Source organism: Mauremys reevesii, linkage group 4 (genome assembly GCF_016161935.1).
Source record: "Mauremys reevesii isolate NIE-2019 linkage group 4, ASM1616193v1, whole genome shotgun sequence".
In the NCBI taxonomy this organism is placed as follows: domain Eukaryota; kingdom Metazoa; phylum Chordata; order Testudines; family Geoemydidae; genus Mauremys; species Mauremys reevesii.
The window spans coordinates 129,893,668-129,905,350 of NC_052626.1; the positions used below are offsets into that span (position 1 = coordinate 129,893,668).

The window sequence follows — 11,683 nt, forward strand, 5'->3', positions numbered from 1 at the left end:
TTTATTCACAGGTAATAGCTGAGAAGCATCATTACCATATTACCTTAAAGGATTTTTCCAAAAATCATACACACTATACGTTGTTACAGGGGTGCTTACTAACATTACATTTATTTCAATGTTAATATTAACAATAACATTAGCGTCATATCTATTAAAGATATCTTGTTATACCATGTCTTTTATTTAGGCAATTTCTTTTGTGCTGGCAGTTTTCACCTTACTTTATCAGTTAGGTCATTTGCATCAACACAGGCTTGGCTTTTGGATTCAAAGCCATCAGCAGGGCTTAGCGAGTTTGTCTTAAAAGGGACACAATCAACTTCCACCAGAATTTTGATTTCTTTCCACTTTCAGCTCCTGCTTGCAAAACACACAGAGATCTGAAAAAGAAAACACAATCTATTGCGGCTCTTTTTGGAGCCCTAACAGGATTTTAATTCAGCAGCACGTTTCATTTGCATTTCTTTTACCCCTTTCTACAATATACACTGCATATGTCCTAGGAAAAAAGCGCATTCCTTCTATACTACAACTCTTTTTTTTTAAACATTAGCCATATCAATTTTTACATAAGGTGTAACTGTTTCTTTTGTTTTTACAGAGTTTTCATGTACCCTTATCAAAGTGACAGTCTGATTACACAGAGCCATTTTAAAGCTCAGTGTTTTTAACGTTGCTTCTTTTTGTTTTGTGCACCTCACCTCTGCTGTTGCTTCAGAGGGTCACTGTTAATTTCTTATTCTTTCACTACAGCTCTTATCTGTTATTGTTACAAAAAAAAACCCATCCAAACAAACAAAAAGACTCCAGAATCTCTCCCTATTCTCCTGATTTTGACTGCCCTATTGCAGCCATGACTTGGTCTTTATTTAAAAACATTTTAAATTTTATAAAGAATCAAGTTACCCCTTAAGGGTTAAATGCTAAATCCCAAAGCCAAACACCACTAATTACCTGTGTCTTGCAAAAAGGTTTATCTGTTTTGAAACTTTAAATTAAAAGAGTCAAATGAATTTTTAGTGTCATTAAAAACAAAAACAAAACCAATTTATCTTACACCTACAAAACAGGAGTTTTACAAACCAGATGTGCTGGTTTAGATTCTTAGAACATTACATATTTTCACAGACAAATAGATACATACACATTTTCTTGTCCTTAACATTCCTTTACACTGCTTCGTTTTTACATAGCTGTATATATATATTTGGATTATTTACAGGCATTCTTCTGGAAAAGGGCCCATTTTCCCTTCAGAATGGCTGCAAAGAAACCAAGAATTCTCTCTCTTTAACATGGTCCTTTTTAACATTTTCACAAGGTTTAATTGCTTAATTCTCTCCAGCCTCTGTAGAGTTAACTTTTCACTCTCTTTCCTTAAATCACTGGATCTCCCAAAATGACACCTTTATCACCTCAGATTTCACCATTTTAAGTATTGTTCCAGGGGTTCATGCCTGCACTTACTGCTTTTCTTACTGCCAACACTATGCCCTTAGGGCTTCCAACCTGTTTTTCAGTTTCTTTATCTGTTGCTTGCCTGCTTTTCTGGGCCCGCTCCTGCTTTTTTTTCCCAATGAACCATTTGTGAGTGATATTGTGGCCACTTCACAATTTTGAAAGAAATGTTTAAGGAAAGGGACCAGGAAGGGTGGGGGCTAGTTGAGGAGCTCACCCTCTTTGCTGAATTGGTAGTGGAACACTAAAGAATCAGTTTTTGAAGCAGACAACAAAGGTGAACAGAACAAGGAGCTTTTTGTCCTTTTTACAATGAGACGGGAGTATTAAAGGGGTTGGATCGATCTGGGGTGGAGGTTTTTTGAGAACGGGGTAAAGGGGAGCGCTCAGTCTGGTGGTGGGAGAGGAGGCTTTTAATAAAGATTTTAACTTATTATTTGAATATTTGAGAGAGGTGAGTTTTGATTTTGTCCAGCTACGATTTGCCTCTTCTCACCACTGAATGAAACAATTAACCTCTTCTTTAGCCAATTTAGTCTTCGGTTGGCCGAGTTTGTTCTTTAAGACGTCCACTCGGTCTTTGTTCCAAGATTTTAACAGTGGCCACTGAGTTTTGGAATCCCCCTGAGTTAGCCTAGACCATTTTTCCAGAAATTTACAGGAGTCCGGACCCATCCTAAATATATAAAATGAGCCAGCGTTCGTTTAGGGAACTGTCCCGACTTAGACGTCTGGTTACCCATACGGGAGGACTTCACACACCAATCACACAAGAAGGAAATTCGGGTTCTTTAGAGCGATGCCCGGTGCAACATACAAAAGGAGCCCACAGGCTACTGTCTCAATCGCCCTTGCTTTCACACCAGGGGTTTTACCCAAAGTGCGGTGCAGCTGCGATTGTGCAGATTCCACTCAGACCGCAGGGACAGGAACCCCTTGGTTGGCCGATCCTTGGACAGAGATGGCACCCAGACTCAAACACTCCACAGGAGGATGGATAGACACAGAGACAGGACAGTCCTCAGTCCGCACAAAACACAGAAATAATTACCTGACCAGATTCCTGATGTCAGATCCCAGGATCCCTACCAGAACAGAGAGGGAACCAACAGGTTCAATGGCGTAGACTTCACTGTGGTTGTGCGCCTTTCCGTTCTGGTGGAGGACCGCTCGGGCCAAATGCCCAGGTGCCAGCTGCCACGGTCGTCCTACAAAAAACAGTCAGGAATCACACAGCCCCAGTGAAGACTGTTGCCATCTCGGTGGAACCTCCAAATTGTCAAAGTTAGACTCAGGACTCACAGTTTGTCAGACCACTCTGTTTTATTAGCACAGCGCTCTACTAATAGCACCCAGATAATGTGAGCCCCATGCAAGACACAAACTATCTTATTTATACAGATAAAAGGGTGAGAACGTAACAAGATAACAAAGGAAGCAGAATCAGATAAGTTTACCTGGGCTAGGCATGCAGATCTTATTTTCTTATTAACTATGGGCTTGGCTACACTTGCAAGTTGCAGCGCTGGTAGAGGCTTTCCAGCGCTGCAATTAGTAACCGTCCACACCTGCAAGGCACATCCAGCGCTGCAACTCCTGATCTTCTGTTAATGTTTCGCCATTAGCACCATTGTTTATGCCTAATGTTTCTTTTCCTGGCACCTATATTTCAACATTTCTTATTTCTGCTTAAAGGTACATACAACATTTCTTTAATCCATTCTTATTTTTACAATATAATTCATTCTACTTTCACAGCTTGCAGCTCCTCCCTGCTTGGGTCTGTAAATGGCCCTGGCCAGTCCTCGGCTCCCTCGGGGTCAGCAGCAGCCTTCCGGCTTGGGAGCTCACAGGAGGCATCTGGCTCCTCTGGCGGCTGCCTCCCAGCTGAGTTCTCCAGCCACCTTTTGTACTTCCGCTCTCCTGTACGTGCCAGCTCCAGGGGCTTGCTGCCTGCCAAAAGCCTGGCGAGGAGGGGATGCTCTGGATGGGGTAGTCCAAAGCACTCAGCGTCAGCCTAACTCTGCTCCCATGGCGAGCGGGAGGGAAGGCGCCGTTTTGTTGACCTCAGTGGGAGCAGAAGGAGGCCAGTGCTGAGCACATCTGCATATGCCACGAGCCCCCCAGGACTCATAGCCTGCAGCCGTACTGCTGGGCAGCTCGCCAGCCGTGGAGACTGGAATTCCAGGTGCCCGGTCCAGACCGCACCCCCCACCAATGTGCCTCATGCGAAGGTGCAAATCCTGGAACAGCCCCAGCTGAAAGCACAATGCCGCTTAATCACAGGAATAAGGAGCAGCCTTGTAATGTACAATCAAAGGGGAAGCACATTCCCATAAACTATATATGCCGCACCCCTTCTGCGGGGCAGTAACTCATAGCACACCCCCTGGCGTACCCCTGCTATTGTCTGTAGTTGGGGGCGTTCACCTCTTAGAACTATGGAGTTATATTGGTTTCTTGTCTTCAAAATCTGCCTCCTAGTGGTTGCATGTGATTGTGCTTTCAGGGGGCAACACAGGCGAAAGGACAGCACAAATCGAGAGGTTCTTTTGGGTGTAGTCATCCCCATGGTACCATGTAAGTTGGGAAGACAGGGAACAAATGCCTCTGTGCAGGGGCAGTGAGTGACAGTAACTGTGACACTGGGAGAGTTTAACTGTGTCTGTCTATTGTGGGAAGCAGGTAACAGAGAAGGAGAGTGAGGGTGCAGGAGACCAATTCACCCCCAAGAGTCTCCTCAGCATTGGCACCAGAGGCGGGGAGGCTGTAGCTTAGTAACTTGGGTGAAATGCAGAGAGGAGTCCAGGGTGGAGGGAACCTCTCCCCGACCTCCTCTCTCTCCCTCCCCCTTTCTGGCCCTGAAACCATCCAAGACTTGAAAGGGCATTGGCTGCCTTCACCTACCCACTGCACAAGAAGGGGGTTTAATTCAGGGAGTGGCTCCAGGCCCTGGCCTTCATTGGGAGGGACGGTTCAATGCAGGTAGCCTTCAGGGCTTCTGCAGCAATGGCGCCTCCTGCAGAACGATGGTGAAATTGACCAGTGGGGATGTAAGTTACATATCTGAGCTGCCTCCCTGGAATGGCTGTGGGCACTGCATGTACCCCTAGCGTGGCACCCAGGGGCCCTGTTCCCTTACCTGCTTCTGGGTGGCTGGGTGCAGGGAAATCCACCCTAACGGACACTGGAGACAATTTTGCTCAGCCCTGTTTTTGCATAATTTGCGGTATTTTGTCTCTGCCAGGCTCTCTTCTCCCCCATGACCACCCTTGTCCTCTCCCAGCCGTACAGGCCATGCAGCTCCCTTCGCAGCACTGGCTGTGGTACCCTCCTGGAGCTGGGACTCATTCTGTCTCATCTGCTACCATGTGTGCTGCAGCGGCAGGGCTGACTAAGGCAGTGGCATAGCCAGGTTCTAAAATCAGGGGGAGCCAACACATAAAAAAAGGTGCCACACGACATATTAAATTACACCTCTACCTCGATATAACATGACCTGATATAACAGGAATTCGGATATAATGGGACAAAGCAGTGCTCCGGAGGGCTGTGCACGCACCTGGTGGGACAGCCCCTCTCATCTTTCCTGAGGGGGCTGCTCTGCAATCTGTGGCCCCTGGAAGCAGGCAGCACACAGGAACAGGGGGTGGGGGCACAGTCCCCCACATAAGAGAGACAATCGGACAGAGGTGGGCAGGGTCTGTTGGGGGTTCACATGGGGCAGAGGGGGTTGGGGGCTGCACTGGGAGGCTCTCCAATGCAGCACCTAGCCACGCTGACTCTATGCATCATGAGGCACTCGGAAAAAAGGAGGCAGCAAGAGAGAGAGAGGCCAACAAGGAGTGCCCTTCCCCTCCCAGCTGGGTCTGAGAGTCCCTGATCTCACAGATCTCAGCACTGCAGGCACCCAGCCCCCAAGTACTGGGCTGCAGTGCAAGTTAGAGGGGCTGATACAGAGAAGTCAGGACAAGTCAGAGCACTTCCCATGTCATGATGAAAACTCACTCCTGGAAAGCTGGATGAGGTAATATGGCGGGGGGCGGAGGGGAAGATATATCAAGGTGGGTGAGGTAATATCTTTTATTGGACCAGCTTCTGTTGGTGAGAGAGACAAGCTTTTGAGCTTTCACAGAACTCTTCTTCAGGAAGAAGAAAACTCCATGAAAGCTCCAAAGCTTCGCTCTCTCCCTCTCTCTCTCTCTCACCAACAAAAGTTGCTCCAATAAAAGATATTACCTGACCCACCTTGTGGCTCTAATTTCCTGGGAACAACAGGGCTACACCAACCCAGCATACAAAAATGCAAGATTCACATGAACAGCACAGAGTGACCACCATCACACCAGGACACTATTTTCACGATTCATCTTAGCATAATGTCATCATCACACCAAGCACATCTGCACAATGAGATAAATATAGCCACATGTGCATGCCAAACATTCACAGTACAAGCACACTGGGATCCACACAGCAGGATAGTAGTGTCAGTTGAGCTCTCAGTCTGAGTCCATCCCCACTAAACTAAGTCCAAAGTTTCAGCTAAACACAGGGCACCTGCAAATAGCTGTACTAACAGCAGGATCTACACTGGCACAATAGGAGGAGTTGCATGTCAGGGCACTAATTCCCAATCCCAGTATAAGGCAGACAGCCATCCCACCAGCAGCCAGGTGCTGGCTCTCACAGCCACCTGGAGGGTTTCCAATCCCCCACCCCCAAGCCAGCCTCACCACAAGAAAGACCCCCTTTGAAATACACTTACCAGCTGCTGCTACTGGCTGCCTTTAGTTGGGTAAGAGGTTAGGAGCTGCTGCTGCAGAGCCAAAGAAAGCACACCTGCCACAGTGCCACAAGAAGCAGGTAGGAGAAGGAGCTGGGGTGTGTCAGCTGCTCAGCCCCTTGCTCCAGGAGCAGTTCCCCTCACTGATTGGCTGGTGGCCAAAAACCAGCTAATCAGCAAGCACTCGCACTCCCCTAGCTAGCTATCCTACTGCCCCTGCCCTGGCTGAACAGCTGATGGCTTGTGGGCAGGTGCCCCTGCCCCCTAGAGGGGCATGCCCTGACTGACCCCCTTCTTTCCCAAGGCCCCAGCCTCTCCTCCTCCCCAGGAGCCCAGCTTGCTGGAGCTCAGTTCTTTCCCTCTCCCCCCATTCCCTAGCTGATTAGCTGTTTGTCTCCCTCCTGCTGGGAGACAGCTAATCGGCAAGGCAGGGAGAGAGCAGGGTTTATGCAGCACACTAGTGGAAGCCAGCAAAGCCTGCCTGCAGGAGCCTAGCTTGCTGGAGTTCAGTTCTTCTCTTCCCCTCCCCTCCCCTCCCCACCCCGGGATCAGCTGTCTCCCTCCTGCTGGGAGACACAGCTAATGGGTGCAGGCGGGGTATGCAGCAAGATGGGGGAAGCCAGGCAGGCCAAGCTTCAGAGTGGAGCATGGGCCCTGCCCCTGGTGCCATGGTAACCTCGCCTCAGGCATGGCTTTTTTGAAAATGTGCTGAGGCTGCACCCCACTAGCTACACTACTGAACTAAGGTCTAGTACTCCACGGCTCACCCCTTTCAGGCCCTGGATTAGCTGTTAGCACTGCAGAGCCAGAGTGCTAGCCCGTTCCCTCTAATCCCTGGTGACAGGGCACAGTGTCCACTTCAGAAGCCGACTCCTTTAGCCCCCAAAGCCTTGGGGGAAGCCTGTGGTTCCGAGGGGTCCCATCCCTCATGCTCCTCACGACCCTTCTGAGGGCCCTGCTCTGCAGCCCTTATGTTGGGCAGGGCCATGTGGCTCAGCGGGAGACTTCGCTTCACAGTGCTCTCCAGCATAAGGATTACGGACCTGGGCCGGTGCTACTTGGAAGGCGGATTCTCATTAGCAACGGGATGTCCTGGCACTGACCCTCTCCCACGACCCTACTTCCTTCCTGGTCCTTTACACTCAGCCCTTCCACCTCCCGCTGACCCCTTTTTAAGGTACAATCCCCCAAAGAACACAAGGGGCAGATTTCTCTCTGAGCTGACTGGTGTCATCACATGGTCAGTGTCTCCCATGCCACCACCCCCTTCAGCCCTAACAACAAAGTCGCTTGCTTTAAGATTTCAAGGCAAAGTTTCTCTCCAGGGAGAGCTGGGTTGCGGGACCCAGGGGAGTAGGACAAATGGCCTTCATCGGTGGCCTCTTCAAAGGCAGTGGGCCAATGGCACTGGGACTGACCCAGAGCAGGGCTTGTTCCACCCCTCCCTGCCATACCCCAAAGTTCCACCCGGCGATTCTTCTGGTGCCCAGCCCTGCAACTCTCAGCTGCATTGTCCCATGCCTCACCCTGTTCGTCCAGGGACGACTCCACCTTACGCTACAGGCCTGCTTTGCCCTGGGACAATGCCCAGCCTGGGGTGTTGTCTGTCTGCATGATCCCCACCAGGCGCAGGAAAGAACACTGCTTTACATTAAGGTTCTTTTGGTGATGGGCTAACCTTACCCCTGTCCTGCATTTTGAGTGTGAACAGCTGTAGATGGAAACTGAGACGGTAGAGATGGAGCAGGACTAACCATGGCCACTTAGTCTAGCCCTCACCCTGTGTCTGTCCTGTACAAGTGTTGCAAACAGCAAGTGCCTTTTCTTGCCCTGATATGATTTTGGAGATGTCAGCATTTTCTACGGCTTTCTCCCTGTATGGGTTGTGGGATCCAGTGGAGCGGTCTGTGTTCTGTGTACAGGACAAGATGTGTATATATTTTATATCTTGCTATATTACTGTAAACACAGTTATTTAATAAATAAAATGAATAAAAGCATTAAAATACATCAAAATACATCAAAATGAAACAGAGGATTGTTATGTACAAGGGGCGGGGAGGCTGCATGTGAGTATGTAAACGTGGGTGTCCGGGGCTCAACCCTCCCAGGGGAGGAGGGGAGCCACACCGGCCTGTTACACTGAGCAACAATACACGAGTCAATTAGGGCTCAGGCCTTCTGTTGCAAGGCTGAGCAACAATATGCAACAGTTTGGGGAAGCCCAGGCCCTCTGTTGCAGGGGCTGGGCCACAACACAAAGAGTTCAAGCAAGCCCAGGCCCTCTGGTGCAGGGGCGGGGCAGCGACACAAAGAGTTCAAGAAGGCCCAGGCCCTTTGCTGCAGGGGCTGAGCAACAGTACAAATAGTTCAGCAGGCCCAGGCCCTTTGGTGCAGGGACTGGGCAGCAAACAGTCTAGGAGGCTCAGGCCCTTTTGGGCAGGGGCTGAGCAGCAAACAGTCTAGGAGGCTCAGGCCCTTTGGGGCAGGGGCTGAGCACTGGGGTGAGGGGGAAAACTGCCACCCATCAGTGGGGTGGCAGGGGGGACCCAGGCCCATCCACTCCACTGCGTCCCGGCCCGGGGTCCTAGGCAGCGGCTACCATGGCTGACGGTCAGTGGGGATCCTGACCGCAACACACTGACATGGGTATGGGTTGATCTGCAGCCTGACTACTAATTGTCGGGTGATACCACCCACTGTTAGTCGGGCTCGAGTGCTCAGGTAGGGCCGGACGTCTCCATGAATGCACTGCAGACGGATCGGCTTCAAACGGGGGTCGACCGGGGGTCCCAGAGCCTGGCGCACCAACGTCTGGCCGCACCCAGAGTCAATCAAAGCCTGCGTGGCTTGGTCCCCAACCATCACCGGGACCGTGAGTTTGGGGACCTGTGGTAATCGGGTCCGGCCGGCTCCTGCGTAGACCTGCCCAAAGCTACAGTCCATTTCGGGGCAGTCCCGTTGTAGGTGCCCCGCCTTCCCGCATCCAAAGCAGGGACCGAGCTCGGGACACCCGCTCCGAGGAGGGCCACTCGGGTACTTCAGGGGGCTCCGGCGGGACCTCGGGGCCCCTGATTGAAGGGCGGGGTTGCCAGCCTGTTAGACACGTATGAGCGCTGGGTCTGGGACCCCGGCCGGGATTCTGATCCGTGGCCTGGACCTCGCTGGCTGGGCAGGTTGGTCGCCTTCTTCTCATTATGGGGCATTCGGGCCCGGAGGTAGGTGGCCGGAAGGTGGGTCCTATGGAGGCTTCCGCAGCCAGGAAGCCTTCCATCAGCGAGATGGCGTCAGCCATGGTCGCCGGCCGGTGTTGGAGTACCCAGGCCCTTCCCCGGGCTGGCAGGGTATGGACAAATTATTCCAAGACAACCTGCTCGGTGACCTCCTCCGCCGTCCTGACCTCTGGTTGCAGCCACCGGCGGCAGGCCTACTTCAAGGTCTGGACCACCATCCGGGGACGGGCGCCCGCAGGGTAGGTCTGGCGCCAGAACCGCTGTCTAAAGGTCTCTGGGCTGACATCCAAAGTGTCCAGGACCGCAGCTTTTACTCGGTCGTAGTCTCTGGCCTCTTCTGTCGCCAGTCCGCAGTAGGCCGCTTGGGCCATCCCAGTCAAATACGGGGCCAAAAGAGTGGCCCATTGGTCTCGGGCCCACCCCGCGACAAGGGCCACATGCTCAAACATGACCAAGAAGGCCTCGGGGTCGTCGTCCGGGCCCATCTTGGTCAGGCACAGGGGGGCAGCCGAACATGCCCCCCCCAGTGCCGTCCCCCGCTGGCCAGTCAGCGGGGCGGGGGACGGGGCCCATGAGGTGCTGCAGCTGGTTCCCCAGCTGCTGTACTAGCTGCTGCTGCTGCTCCAGCTGAGCTGCGTGCTGCTGCTGCTGTTGCTGAGCGAGGCGGCGGCATCTGCTGCTTGCTGTGCTCCAGCTGGGCATGCTGCTGCTGCTGCTGGGCTGCCTGCTGCCGCTCCTGGCTCTCCACCAGCAGCTGGAACAGCCGTTGCATATCCATGTTCCTGGCTAGGAAGGGGGTGAATCACCACCCACCTACCGGCCCCTTCTCACAGAGGCAAGGGTTCGACTCCCCACTTCTGGTACCAACTGTAAACGTGGGTGTCCGGGACTCAACCCTCCCAGGGGAGGAGGGGAGCCACACCGGCCCGTTACACTGAGCAACAATACACGAGTCAATTAGGGCTCAGGCCTTCTGTTGCAAGGCTGAGCAACAATATGCAACAGTTTGGGGACGCCCAGACCCTCTGTTGCAGGGGCTGGGCCACAACACAAAGAGTTCAAGCAAGCCCAGGCCCTCTGGTGCAGGGCGGGGCAGCGACACAAAGAGTTCAAGAAGGCCCAGACCCTTTGCTGCAGGGGCTGAGCAACAGTACAAATAGTTCAGCAGGCCCAGGCCCTTTGGTGCAGGGACTGGGCAGCAAACAGTCTAGGAGGCTCAGGCCCTTTGGTGCAGGGACTGGGCAGCAAACAGTCTAGGAGGCTCAGGCCCTTTGGGGCAGGGGCTGAGCACTGGGGTGAGGGGGAAAACTGCCACCCATCAGTGGGGTGGCAGGGGATCTGAGCCCATTCACTCCACTGCGTCCCGGCCCGGGGTCCTAGGCAGTGGCTACCACGGCTGACGGTCAGTGGGGATCCTCACCGCAACACACTGACATGGGTATGGGTTGATCTGCAGCCTGACTAGGGTCAGCTGCCCCCGGGCCACTTCCAATTTCTCCGTCTGGGCCTACCTGGTCCGCGGCGTCCACTCCCGGGAAGTCCCACAGCATGGGCTCCTCGCAGCCCGGGTGGGGGGTAGATCCGGCAGTTCCTCGGGGAAGTCCGGCCAGTGCTGCTCCGGGGGTTCCTCGGGGTAACAACAGCGGAGAGGGGAAGTCTCTGGTGGCTCCTCGTCGTAGGTGGCACGGGGAAGCTCCGGCGGGTCCTCCCGGTAGCGAGTGAGGGGAAGCTCCGGCCAGTCTGGGCAACTGCTCTGGGCCCCAGTGTCTTCCCAGTCACGAGCTCCCTCGGGCAGGTTTGCTCCCGGCGGTGGCTGGGCTCTGACTGAGCTCGGATGGCCGGCTTTTATACTTCTGGGTCACCGCCTGACCCTCTGAGGGGCGGGCTCACTGTTCTGTAGCCCCGCCCCTTCCGGTGTCCGGGGCTCAACCCTCCCAGGGGAGGAGGAGCCACACCGGCCCATTACAGAGTAGTTAACCATTTGATAGCTTTCATCACCTAACAGTTTTTGGCAGGTTTCCACACCCCATCCCCATTTCTGGCGCCGTCAGCCCCTTTGACCATGCCCCTTGCTACGATACTTCCGGGGGTACCTTGGTTCAGGGGACAATTAGCTCAGTGTTAATGGCCCTAGCCTGCAGTCAGGCCAAGTAACGGTAGAGAGTCTGTTTGCCCGGGGCCCTCAATCAGGGCAGGGCATCAA

General features: G+C 52.9%; 1 long non-coding RNA gene across 1 annotated transcript; it reads right to left on the reverse strand.

Annotated features, from left to right (window-relative positions):
* Nucleotides 1-4,659: 4,659 nt before the first annotated feature.
* LOC120402928 lies at nucleotides 4,660-11,405 on the reverse strand. The gene is made up of 3 exons (XR_005597368.1): nucleotides 10,992-11,405; nucleotides 7,931-8,159; nucleotides 4,660-4,879 (listed from the first exon to the last, which is right to left on the reverse strand). It is a non-coding gene; the product is annotated as an uncharacterized LOC120402928 (long non-coding RNA).
* Between the last annotated feature and the right edge of the window lie 278 nt (nucleotides 11,406-11,683).